The sequence below is a fragment of the Rhinolophus ferrumequinum genome, chromosome 10 (genome assembly GCF_004115265.2).
Source record: "Rhinolophus ferrumequinum isolate MPI-CBG mRhiFer1 chromosome 10, mRhiFer1_v1.p, whole genome shotgun sequence".
Classification (NCBI taxonomy): Eukaryota; Metazoa; Chordata; class Mammalia; order Chiroptera; family Rhinolophidae; genus Rhinolophus; species Rhinolophus ferrumequinum.
The window spans coordinates 91,851,357-91,865,690 of record NC_046293.1 but is presented as its reverse complement, the minus strand read 5'-3'; positions in this window follow the sequence as shown (position 1 = coordinate 91,865,690).

Here is a 14,334-nt window from a genome sequence, read left to right as displayed (position 1 = left end):
CTGCCCGTGTAATACAAGCTAAAGTCAGGGAGTGTGATACCTCCAGTATTGTTCTTTTTTCTTAAGATTGCTTTAGCTATTCGGGGTCTTTTGTGGTTCCAAACAAATCTGATAATTTTTTGTTCTATTTCTTTAAAAAATGCCATTAGGATTTTGATGGGGATTGCATTAAATCTGTATATTGCTTTGGGTAATATGGCCATTTTAACTATGTTGATTCTTCCAATCCATGAGCGTGGAATGTCTTTCCATTTCTTTGTCTTCTTCAATTTCTTTTAAAAATGTCTTGTAGTTTTCAACATACAGGTCTTTCACACCTTGGTTAAGTTTATTCCTAGGTATTTTATTCTTTTTTCTGCAAATGCAAAAGGAATTGTTTTTTTCACTTCTTTTCCTGAGATTTCATTGTTAGTATATAGGAATGCAATAAACTTTTGTACGTTGATTTTGTAGCCGGCAACTTTACTGTATTCGTTGATTGTTTCTAATAGCTTTTGATGGAGTCTTTAGGGTTTTCTACATATAGAATCATGTCATCTGCAAATAGGGACAATTTAACTTCTTCATTGCCAATTTGGATAACTTTTATTTCTTTCTCTTGCCTGATTGCTCTGGCAAGGACTTCCAACACTGTGTTGAAAAGCAGAGGTGATACGGGACAGCCCTGTCGTGTTCCTGAACGTAGATCAAAGGGCTTCAGTTTTTCACCATTAATTATGAGATTAGCTGAGGGTTTGTTATATATATGGCCTTTATTATGTTAAGGTATTTTCCTTCTCTACCTATTTTATTAAGCGTTTTAATCATAAATGGATGTTGTGTTTTGTCAAATGCTTTTTCTGCATCAATTGATAGAATCATATGATTTTTGGCCTTTATTTTGTTTATGTGTTTATGTAACACATTGATGGATTTGCAGATGTTGAATCATCCTTGTGCCCCTGGGATGAACCCCACTTGGTCGTGATGAATAATCTTTTTAATGCATTGTTGCATTCGATTTGCTAGAATTTTGTTTAGGATTTTTGCATCTGTATTCATCAGAGATATTGGTCTGTAGTTCTCTTTTTTTGTGTTGCCCTCACCAGGTTTTGGTACCAGGGCAATGTTGGCCTCATAAAATGACTTAGGGAGTACTGTCTCTTCTTCAATTTTTTGGAAGAGTTTGAGCAGGATTGGTATATTAGATCCTCTTTGAAGGTTCGGTAGAATTCACTAGTGAAGCCATCTGGTCCAGGACTTTTGCTTTTGGGAAGGTTTTGGATGACTGATTCAATTTCCTTACTGGTGATCGGTCTGTTTAGATTTTCCAGATCTTCAGGGTTCAGCCTAGGAAGGCTTTATGTTTCTAAGGACTTGTCCATTTCTTCTAGGTTATTGAATTTGGTGGCATATAGTCCTTCATAGTATTCTTGGATGATCCTTTGTATTTCTGTGGCACCCGTGATAACTTCCCCTTTTACATTTCTGATTTTGTTTATTAGTGTCCTCTCTCTTTTTATGTTAGTCAGCCTAGCCGTGGGTTTGTCAATTTTGTTAATCTTTTCAAAAAACCAGCTCTTTGTCACATTAATTTTTTTCTATCGTCTTTTTGTACTCTATTTCATTTAGTTCTGCTCTGATTTTTATTATTTCCTTTCTTCTGCTGACCTTGGGTTTTATTTGTTCTTTTTCTAGTTCTTTAAGGTGTAACGTGAGGTTTTTTTTATTTGGGATTTCTCTTGTTTCTTGAGATAGGCCTGTAATGACATAAATTTCCCTCTTAAAACTGCTTTCGCTACATCCGAAATAATTTTGGTAGGATGTATTTTCATTGTCATTTGTTTCTACGTATCTTTTGATCTCTCCTCCAATTTCTTCTTTGACCCGGTCGTTCTTTAAAAGTATTTTTTTTAACCTCCATTTATTTGTAGTTTTTCCTGCTTTCTTTTTGCAGTTGATATCCAATTTCAAAGCCTTGTGATAAGAGAATATGTTTGTTATGATTTCAATCTTCTTAAATTTGCTGAGGTTAGTTTATGTCCCATATATGGTCTATCCTTGAGAATGTTCCATGTACAGCAGCAAAAAATGTATAGTCTGATGTTTTAGGATGAAGTGTTCTATAAACATCAATTATGTCTATTTCATCCAATGTGTCATTTAGGGCTGCTATTTCATTATTTATTTTCTGTTTGGATGATCTATCCATAGCTGTCAATGACATATTTAGGTCCCTAGTATAATTGTGTTTTGGTCAATTTCTCCCTTTAGTTCTGTTAGTAGTCGCTTGGTATATTTCAGTGCTCCCTGGTTGGGGGCATAAATATTGACGACTGTTGTGTCTTCTTGTTGTATAGTCCCCTTTACCATTATGAAATGTCCATCTTTGTCTCTTCTTACCTTTTTCACCCTGAAGTCTGTTTCATCTGATATCAGTATACACCTGATTTTTTCTGCATACCACCTGTTGGAGTGTCAATTTCCACCCTTCACTTTGAGTCTATGCTTGTCCTTGTAGCTGAGATGCGTCTCTTGGAGACAGCATATGGTTGGGTTTAGTTTTTTGATCCAATCTGCTACTCTGTGCCTTTTTATTGGTGAGTTCAGTCCATTTACATTTAGGGTGATTATTGATATGTGAGGATTTCCTGTCATTCTATCTTTAGTTTTCTGGTAATACTGTGTCTCCATTGTTTCTTTGCCTTTTTGTTGTTGTCTGTTATTTCTGTGTGGTGGTATTCTATGATTATTTCCCTCTATTTCTTCTTTTATTACAGTATATATTTCAGTTCTGGATTTTTTTTTTGAGTGGTTACCCTTAAGTTTATGTAAAAGAAAATTTGATATTTAGAGCATTCCATTTTCTTCAGCATGCCTACTTTCTCCATTCTCATATTCCGGTTCAGGCCTTTACTCTCCCCCTCTTTATATTTTGGTTGACACAAATTGTCCCTGTTGATGGTGGTCAAATATCCTCCTTTAGTATTTCTTGTAGTGCAGGTCGTGTATTAGAAAATTCCCTCAGCTTCTGTATGTCTGGAAAGGTCTTTATTCCTCCTTCATATCTAAAGGATATCTTTGCTGGATACATTATTCTTGGCTCATAATTTCTCTCTTTCAATAGTTTGAATATTTGGTTCCACTCCCTCCTGGCTTTTAGAGTTTCTGCTGAAAAATCTGATGATAATTTAATGGGCTTTCCTTTGTAGGTTACCGTCTTCTTTTCCCTGGTTGCCTTGAGGATTCTTTCTTTGTCATTGATTTTAGACAGCTTCAATACAATGTGCCTTGGAGAAGGCCTGTTGGGATTGAGGTAATTAGGTGTTCTATTTGCTTCTTGGATTCGAGGATGCAGTTCTGTCCACAAGTTTGGGAAGTTCTCATGAACAATTTGTTTGAATATATTCTCTGTTCCTTTCTCTCTTTCTTCTCCTTCTGGTATGCCCATTATTCTAATGTTGCTCTTTCTGATGGAGTCAGAAAGTTCTTGAAGAGTTCTTTCATCTTTTTTAAGTCTCAAGTCTTTTTTCTTCCATCCTTGTGATTTCCAGGTATCTATCTTCAATGTCATTGATTCTTTCCTCCATCTGGTCAACTCTACTACCTAAGCTGGCTATTTCATTCTTGATTTCTTCTATTAAGTTCTTCATCTCCAGAAATTCTATTTGGTTCTTTTTTAAAATTTCAATCCCTTTGGTAAAATGTTCGTGTTGTTCTTTGATTGTGTTTCTGAGTTCATTAAACTGCTTTTCTGTGTTTTCTTGCATCTCGTTGAGTTTTTTCAGAACTGCAATCTTGAATTTTCTGTCATTTAAGTCATATATTTCCATATCTTTAAGTTCCTTTTCTGGAGACTTTTTCATTTTCCTTCTGAGCTGTCTTGTTGTCTTGGTTATTTATGGCAATTAATGATTTATTATTTCTTTTCCTAGACATCTACAGGAGTGGCTTCTGCAACATGTTGATAGGAAGAGGTCTTTCTTTTGTTTTCCAGTACTTGTTGGTAGAATGTTTTATTTTCTCTCCAACTGCAGCCTTTTTTTTTCTCTCTCACACGGTAGTGCTATGTTTTCTCTGCACTATTCCAGCTTCTCACACAATGGGGGTATTTCCTGGGAGAAGGGCTTCTCCTCTGTTAATAGTTCGCCTGGGTCACAGGATGCAGTGTCCATGTGGGTATGCGGAGAGCTTTTGAAGTTCCAAAGCTCTTTCTGCACCAGATTCAGAGCCCGTATGTTTCAGCAGTTCTGTTTACTCCTGCAGGGATCCGCCCAGATAGCTGGGGCCAGGGGCAGGGTGAGTTTTGAGAGGTGGCCCAGAGCAATGGCAGCAACCACCACCACAGCCCGTCCTGCTTCCATGGCTACCCTCCTCTTTGCCAGAACTAGTTGGGCTGTGAATCTATGTTTGCGGTCCACAGTTCTCAGAACAGCAAATATTCTGTTCTTTTGATCTGACACTGCCACTGTTCTGCTTCTAGCACCGGGCAGGTGGGGGTGGGGCAGGATCTGGGAGGGTAGGGAGGGGGCGGCCAGTCTCAGTGACTAAGGCTTCCGTTCTCTGCTCGGCAGTGAGGGCTTAAACCACCATTTTCAGCCTTCTTCCCTCAGTCTTTTCTCCAAGGTCTCTGCCGTGAGCGTTGGGTTCAGCTGTGTTATATGCTGCCCCCTCAGCCCTGTGAGCCATAAGCGGAACCCTAGCAGTCCGAGTTCTTCCCTCTCCCGCAGCTGCAGTAGTTCCAGGATGCAGCGAGCTCGGAGCACTGAGCTAGGTGTTCGTCCTGCACCCGCCCACCCAGCTCCGTCTCAGCACTTCCCCCTTCCCTCCTCCCCTGCTCGCGCGATTCGCCCACCTTTAGGTGAATTCGGTAGTGGGCCTCTTCGTCTTGCCTGTCTGCTGTGCAGGGAGTCCTTTGTGGAGTTGTTGTTGTTCGATTAGTTGTAAATTCCAGGGAAGATTTACAGAGGCTCACCTCATGCTGCCATTTTGATGATGTCCGGTCTACTTTCACCATTTTAACCCAGCTTCCTAACAGCCCTCCCATCTGGCAACCATCAGTTTGTTCTCCGTATTCATGAGTCTGTTTCTGTTTTTTTTTTAATACAATTATTAATTATTTGTTCATTTATTTTGTTTTTGTTTTTTTTTAGATTCCACGTATAAGTAAAATCACATGGTATCTGTTTTTTCTGTCTGATATATATCACTTAGCATAATACCCTCTAGGACCATCCATGTTGTTGAAAATTGTAAGATTTTATTCTTTGTTATGGCCACGTAATATTCCGTTGCATATATGTACCATTATTCTTTTTTTTAATGATATAATTTTTTTTAATTGGGGAATATTGGGGTACAGTATGTTTCTCCAAGGCCCATCAGCTCCAAGTCGTTGTCCTTCAATCTAGTTGTGGAGGGTGCAGCTCAGCTCCAAGTCCAGTCACCGTTTCCAATCTTTAGTTGCAGGGGGCGCAGCCCACCATCCCATGCGGGAATTGAACAAGCAACCTTGTTTGTTGAGGGCCTGCGCGCTAACCAACTGATCCATCTGGCGCCCATATTCTTTATCTAATCTTCTATCATTGGACAGAGCTTGTTTCTATATCTTTGCTATTGTAAATAATGTTGTAATGTACATAGGCATGCATATACCTTTTTTAATTAATGTTTTGAATTTTTTCAGCTAAATATCCAGAAGTGGGGTTTACTAGTTCATAAGGTAGTTCTGTTTTTAATTTTTTGAGGGACCTTCAAAATGTTTCCATCAATTGCCGAACCAATGTGCAATCCCACCAATAGTGCCCAAGGGTTCCCTTTTCTCCATATCTCTGCCAATACTTCTTGTTTTGATTTATTGATGGTAGCCATTTTGACAGGTATCAGGTGATATCTCATCATGGTTTTAATTTGTGTTTTTCTGATAATTAGTGACATTGAGAATCTTATCATATGTGTATTGGTCATCTGTATGTCCTCTTTGGAGAAATATCTATTCAGGTCCTCTGCCCATTTTTAAATCAGATTGTTGGGGTTTTTTTCTGTTAACCTGTTTGAGTTCTTTATAATTTTTGGAAGTTATCTGATGTATCACTGGCAAATGTCTTCTACAATTCGATAGGTTGTCTTTTTGTTTTGTTGATTTTTTTTTTCTGTGCAAAATCTTTTTAGTTTGATGTAGTCTCATTTGTTTAGTTTTTTCTTTTCCTTCCGTTTTTTGAGGAAATATATCCACAAAAATATTACTAAGAGAAATGTCAGAGAGTTACTTCCTATGTTTTCTTCTAGGAGTTTTATGTTTTTGGGTCTTACATTTAAGACTTTAATCCATTTTGACTTTATTCTTGTATATGTTGTAAGAAAGTGGTGTAGTTTCATTTTTTTGCATGTATCCAGTTTTTCCAACACTATTTATTGAAGAGACTGTCTTTACGCCATTGTATGTTCTTGCCTCCTTTGTCATAGATTAAATGACCATATGGGCATGGGTTTATTTCTGGGCTCTTGATTGTGTTCCATTGATCTCTGTGTCTATTTTTATGCCAGTACCATGCTGTTCTGATTACTAGGCCTCCTAATACAGTTTGATATCAGGTAGTGTGATTTGGCTATTCGGGGTCTTTTGTGGTTCCATATAAATTTTATTATTTGTTCTGGTTCTGTAAAAAATGTGATTGGTATTTTGATAGGGATTACATTGAATCTATAGATTGCTTTGAGTAGTATGGACATTTTAATGATGTTAATTCTTCCTGTCCATGAGTATGTTATATACATCCATTTATTTGTATCTTCGACTTCGTTTGTCAATGTCTTATAATTTTCCAAGTACAAGTCTTTTACCTCCTTGGTTAAATTTATTCCTAGGTATTTTTTTTTTAATGCAATTGTAAATGGGATTTTTTTTCTTTTCTTTTTTCTTTTTTTAAATTCATTGAGGTGACAATTGTTAGTAAAATTACATAGATTTCAGGTGTACAATTCTGTATTCCATCATCTATAAATCCCATTGTGTGTTCACCACCCAGAGTCAGTTGTCCTTCCATCACCATATATTTGATCCCCCTTACCCTCATCTCCCACCCCCAACCCCTCTTACCCTCTGGTGACCACTAAACTATTGTCTGTGTCTATGAGTCTTTGTTTCTCATTTTTTTGTCTTGTTCTTTTGTTGGTTTTGTTTTATTTCTTATTTTCTTTTAGGATAATTTATTGGTGTATAAAAATGCAACCAATTTCTGATTATTAAGTTCATATCCTGTTCCCTTACTGAATTCATTTATCAGTTCTAATAATTTTTGGTCTAATATTTGGGGTTCCCTATGTATAGTATCATGTCATCTTCAAATAATGACAGTTTTACTTCTTCCTTTCCAATTTGGATGCCTTTTATTTCTTTTTGTTGTCTGATTGCTATGGCTAGAACTTCCTGTACTATGTTGAATAAAAGTGGTGAAAGTGGGCATCCTTGTCTTCTTCCTGATCTTAAGGAAAATACTTTTAGTTTTTTCCCATTGAGTATGATGTTAGGTGTGGGTTTGACATATGTGGCCTTTATTATGTTGAGGTATATTCCCACTTTGCCAAGAGTTTTTATGATAAATAAATGCTGGATTCAGATAAATGCTTTTTTCTGCATCTATTGATATAATCATATGTTTTTTTAATCCTTTATTTTGTTTCTATGATATATCACGTTAATTGATTTTGGGATATCGAACCAACCTTGCATCCCAGAAATTAATCCCACTAGATTGTGTTGTAATGATTTTGGCTTGCTAATATTTTGTTGAGGACTTTTGCATCTATGTTCATCAGAATACTGGCCTATAATTTTTTTTTTTTTTTTTTTTGTAATGTGTTTGGTTTTGAAATCAGGGTAATGCTCACCCTGTAAAATGATCTTGGGAGCCTTTCTTCATCTTGAATTTTTTTGAATAGTTTGAGAAGGATAGGTGCTAATTGTTTGAGTGTTTGGCAAAATTCACCTGTGAAACCATCCAGTCCAGGACTTTGTTTTTTGGGGAATCATTTTGATTACTGATTCAATTTTGTTAGTAAGTATCATTCAGTTCAGATTTTCTGTTTCTTCTTGACTCAGTCTTGGAAGATTGTATGTTTCTAGGAATTTATTCATTTTTTCCAGATTGTCTAATTTGTTGACATATAATGTTCATAGTATTTTCTTATAATCCTTTGTATTTCTGTGGTGTCAGTTGTCACTTTTTCACTTCTGATTTTATTTATTTGGGTCCTCTCTCTTTTTTTCTTAATGAGTCTCATTAAAGGTTTATCAGTTTTGTTTATCTTTTCAAGGAACCAGCTCTTGGTTTCATTAACCTTTTGTAGTTTTTATAGACTCTATTGTATTTCTGCTCTGACATTTATTATTTCCTTCCTTCTACTCACTTTGGGCTTTGTTTATTCTTCTTTTTCTAGTTCCATTAGGTGTAAGGTTAGATTGTTTATTTGAGATTTTTCTTATTTCTTGATGTTGGCCTGTATTGCTGTGATGATGAGCAGGGGGTGGAGGGGCAGGGGCGAAGGAGGAGGAGGAGCACACTAAAGAGGAGCACACTAAAGAGGGGTGTTAATTTATTTATATCTCATCAATTTATTTAGCAATATCTAATCAATTTATTTAGTAATATGCAATAGCAAAAGACAAAGGCACTTAAAAGAATATACTAGGGCGGCCGGATGGCTCCGTTGGTTAGAGCATGAGTGCTCAACAACAAGGTTGCCGGTTCAATTCCCGCATGGAATAGTGGGCTGGGCCCCCTGCAATTAAAGATTGAAAACGGCAAGTGGACTTGGAGCTGAGCTGTGCCCTCCACAACTAGATTGAAGGACAATGACTTGGAGCTGATGGGCCCTGGAGAAACACACTGTTCCCCAATATTCCCCAATAAAAATTAAAGAACAACGAAAAACCAGGGCATCAAAAAAAGAATATGCTAATGACAGACAGTAAAGGTGGTTAAGACTAAACTACATACATTGATAACAATGTCATCTCAAAGGAGTACACATACATATAAATTTAAGAGATCCCAACACATGTTTACTATTGATCAAAAATCACTTGGCTAAATACACAAATAACATCAGTAAGGAGTATCCAAAAGCAGTAATAAGCTTTGTAGGATAGTAACTATTAACAGTAGATGTCAAAAGCTCACCAAACTGGGGGAGAACAGCACTGAAAAAGTCATAAATCAAAACCTTGTCAGGTTTGTAGCTGAGAGAAACTCAGGAGTCTCCCACACCGCTGCTTACAAGTTCCCAAGATGCTGCCGCTGTTGCCATTGTCGTTGTTGTTGTTGGAAGTTAGGACGTCTTCTGATGCTGTAAGCTGCAAGCTGCATACAAGTTTTCAAGATGCTAATAACTTCTCAAGAAGGCTAACCGTGGGGAACAACACTGGAGAGGCTGGGAACCAGCCAGGCCTCACCAGGTTCGCGGCTGTAAGTTAGGACATCCCCTGGGGTTGTAAGCTGCATTTTGTTGGAAGTCTTCAAAATGTTAGAATGGTGAAGAATCACCAATGACAAATAACCAAATGACAAAATTGCACTGCCAGCTGAGGTCTGTCTTATATATTTTCTCAGATGTCTTGTTCCTGGCTCCCCCTCTGAGAATGGCCAGTTCCAGGAGGGTCCAGTAGTCAATAATAAAAATATTGCTTATCCGGCTGACGGGCTAATTCATCCAGACAAGTAACATCTACTGTTCCTGCTTGGGGCCACTGGCTCAAGGTCTTCCAAAGCCTGGCAATATGCCTGTCATGTCATCCTGATATAACTTAGTTACTTCTTCACTTCATCTGCTGATGTGGGCGAAACAGACAGAAAGCAACATTATCTCGTATCTCCCCTACTTGAGAGAATGAAACCAAAGGGAAAATTTACTCAACCCCTAATCACAGCACAGACAGAAAAGCAACCTCATCTCATATCTCCCCTGCTCGGGAGAATGAAACCAAAGGGGGAATTTACTCAACCTCTAATCACAGCACAGAAATCTTTTAACCCTAAGCTAGCCATCACCTCACATGTAGTAACAGACAAAAGCTAATAGACAAAAGCTCACATCAACAAATGAAGACAAATTTTTCTCAACATCTTTCCTACAATTGCTATGAATTTTCCTCTTACAACTGCTCTCACTGTGTCCCATAGGTTTTCATCCATTGTGTTTTCATTTTCATTTGTCTCAAGGTATCTGTTGATTTCTTCATTGATCTTGTTGACCCATTCATTATTTAATAGCAATGTTATTTAGCTTCCATGTGTTTGTGGGTTTGTTTTTTTTTAAAATTGACCCTAGTGTTATACCATTGTAGTCAGAGAAAATGCTTGATATATTTTCAATCTTAAATTTATTAAGACTTGTTTTGTGACTTAAGATGTGGTCTAGCTTGGAAAATGTTTCATGTGCACTTGAAAAGAATGTATTCTGCTGCTTTGGGATGAAATGCTGTAAAAATATCAATTAAATTCACCGGGACTAATATGCCATTTAAAATTGCTGTTTCTTTGTTGATTTTTTTGTCTGGAAAATCTATCCATTGATGTCATAGGGTTTTAAAGTCCCCTTCTATGACTGTATTACTGTTGATCTCTCCCTTTATATCTGTCAATATTTGTTTTATATATTTAGGTCCTTCTATGTTGGGTGCATGAATGTTTACAAGGGTTATATTTTCTTGTTGGATTTTTTTCTTTATCATTATGTTATATCTTTCTTTCTCCCTTTGTTTTAAAGTGCATTTTGTTTGATATAAATATTGCTACCCCAGTTTTGTTTGTTTGTTTCCATTCACATGAAATATCTTTTTCCATCCCTGTACTTTCAGTCTGAGTGTATCTTTCCATCTGAAGTGGGTCTCTTGTAAGCACTGTATGTATGGGTCTTGTTTTCTTATTCATTCAGCCGTCCTATGTCTTTTGATTGGAGCACCAAATTTCTTTACAATTAAAGTGATTATTGATAGGTACAGAGTTATGGCCATTTTATTTTTCATATTTATGTTCTTCTTTCCTCCTCCTTCTTCTTAATAATGTCCCTTTAACATTTCTTGTAATACTGGTTGATGTTGATGAACTCCTTTAGGTTTTTCTTGTCTTGGAAGCTGTTTTTCTTTCCTGCAATTTTAAATAATAGCCTACTGGGTATAGTAATCTTGGTTGTAGGTTCTCGCTTTTCATCACTTTGAATGTTTTGTACCACTGTCTTCTGGCCTGCAAAATTTCTGTTAATAAAACAGCTGACAGTTTTATGGGAGCTCTCTTGCAGGTAACTAACTGCTTTTTTTCTGCTGCTTTTAAGATTCACTTTTTGTCTTTATCCTTTGGCACTTAAATATGATGTATCTTGGTGTGTGTTTCTTTGGTTTCATCTTGTTTGGGACTCTCTGCATTCCTGAAATTGTATGTCAATTTCATTCACCATGTTAGGAAAGTTTTCAGTCACTACTTCTTCAAATAGGCTCTCAATATTTTTCTCTCTCTTCTTCAGGTACCCCTATGATGTGAATGTTATGTTTGATGTTATCCCAAAGGTTCCTTAAACTATTCTCATTTTTCAATTCTTTTTTCCTATTCTGATTGGGTGTTTTCTGCTACCTTGTCTTCCAAATCTGATTCGACCCTCTGGTTTATTTAGTCTGCAGTTGATTCCTTCTAGTATATTCTTCATTTCAGTTTTTATATTCTTTATTTCTGACTGGTTCTTTTTTTATGGTTTCTATGTCCTTCTTTATGCATACTGTCTCTTTTTTGAAGCTCTCAGTAAATTTTTTGAACATCCTTTTCAGAACATCCTAACCAGTGTTTTGAACTCTGTAATTGGTAGATTTTTTTTGTCTCCATTTCATTTTGTTCCTTTTCTGGAGCTTACTCCTGCTATTTCATTTGGGACATGTTTCTTTGTCTCCTCATTTTTTATGCTTCTCTGTGTTTGTTTGCATGTATTAGGTCGATCTGCTATGTCTCCCAGTCTTTGCAGGGTAGTCTTATGTAGTAGGTGTCCTATGGGGTGCAGTGGTGCAGTCTCCCTGATCACCTGAGCCAGGTGCTCCAGACATGTCCCTTGTGTGGGTTGTGTGTGCTCTCCTGTTGTAGTTGAGACTTGATTGCTGTTTTCACACCAGTGGGTGGTATTGACCTTCAGGCTTACTAGCTGTGAGGAATGGCCATGGCCACAGTGTACAACCTGCAATGGCAGGGCTGATCCCATGGAGTGAGATTTTCTCGAGTGGGCTTTGGTGCCTGCTCACACCACCCTTGTAGGGCTATTCAGATGGTGCTTAATTGTGGTCTGACACCAGCTACCAGGTGAGTTGGTTCTGGGGCTTTTGAGGAGGGGCTCGGGTGCAGATCAAGTTCAGAAATTTCCTGTGACCAGCCTGGGGCTACTTGTAGGACCTACAAAACAATCCAGGATAGGTAGCTGCCTGTGTTAGACCTGGTGGCATGTGGAAAAGGCCACACTACAACCCAAGGCCTGCTGTCATCTGCTGGCTGCCCGTAAGGAACAGTCACTGAAAGAGCTTTGGGCAGCATATGGTTTGGGTGAGTCTGGGTCTCATGGAGTCACCAGAGTTGGGTGAGTATTGTTCATCAGGTCAGTGTAGATTCAGATTTGGTGCCAGTGTCGAGCTTGGGGCCACTAAGCAAAAGGCACAGGGAACATCAAGGCTAGCCACTGCTTGCCTGGGACCTGCAGCCCTTTGAGATCTTTTAAGAAAGAATGCAACGCAGGCCAAGGCTGGCTGCCTGCTGCTGAAAGAGTGAGCCTCTGGCGGTGCATGTGTTGGGTGGGGTGGTTTCAGGGAATCATCAGGGTAATGTGTCAGGTGTCCACCAGTTTAATGCAGACTCAGATTTGGTGCCAGTGCCAGACATCGGGCCAAAATGGAAGACAGGCCCTAATAAAGCAATAATTACTCTAAATGTAAATGACCTAAATCAATAATATAAAAAATTATGTTAATTGCTCACAAAATCAATTGTCCCAATGGAAGCAATTTTCCAAAACACAATTATATGCTGTGATTTTCATTTTTAGATAATTATTGTTGTGTCTAAAAAAAGCCGCTACAGAGAGAAGGGCTGAGGCCTCCAGCCTCCAGCCAGCACCTTCCACCAGACATAAATGAACATGCCTCCATATGATTCCATCCCCTAGCAAGACCCTGGACATTGTGGAGTCATCTCTGCTGTGCTCTATCTAAATTCTTTGAGCATAATAAAAGGTTGTTTTGTACCAATAAATTTTATGTAAAAGCCTGTATGTATAAAAACAAAACAACCAAAGTTAATGGCTGTGTGGTATAAATAGGTTTCATGTAAAATCAAATTTAATGTTTCAAGATGTTTATTCTTTCTAAGTCTGCAATTCTATGATTTTAAATGACACAAAGTTAAACAAATACTGCCATAAATAAAAATATATACAACTTCAAAGATTCACATTGAAGTCCCTGCATCTATGCCAACTGATGGTATATTTTCCCCTGGTTTACCTTTGATCTTTTATTTACAACACTTACAACCCAGGAAAAGTGTATCTAGACTCAGAGAAAGAGGCTTTGCTGAAATGCCTTGAGAAACCCAAGAATTGGAGGTAGGGGCACATAGGATGTATATTTTGAAAGGTGTAGCATCAACTGATGGCTCTCATTTAGGAATGTGGAGACTTATGTTTTTGCCTAAAGAGATTTTTAGGGACAGAGATGGTTCCACAGATATTCCTATTATCTAGTGGACATTAATTATGGTTTCCCCTTAATAAACGATAAGAAACAAGCATATAACTTAGGCATTCTGGATTTTGTCAGTAAATAGTAGTAAATGTTAAAAATGAAATAAAGCAAAATGAAATACTCTAGAAGAGCTTGTTTACCATTTGAAAGAACCAAAGGTTAATCTTTTTGTAAAGCCTAAAGCACTCGTTTGTAATACGAGTCATTTTCTGAGCTTCTCCGTTTTTATAAGCATTATATAGAATTTTGTCCACTTAAGTGAAACTTACTATTTCATATTTTATAAAAAAGATAAAGAACAGCATTCTTGGATCTGAGGTCATGCGAAAGCTCCAACTGAAGTCAGGGAAAATTGCACACTTCTGCATCATTGTCATACTTGTGATTTATGACCATGGGCCAGGGCAGAGACAGGCACCCTCGCTTCCTGTCCATGAATCACAGTGCTCCTGACTTTTGGGCAGAGGTAACTGTGGGGAAGATGATCAAACAGCCCCTTCATTAATGAGTGCCCAGGAGGGCTGCACTTAAGTCTGTTTTTGCTTCCCCTTTATCTCTGGGCCTCTCCACCAAGACACCTGTAGAAA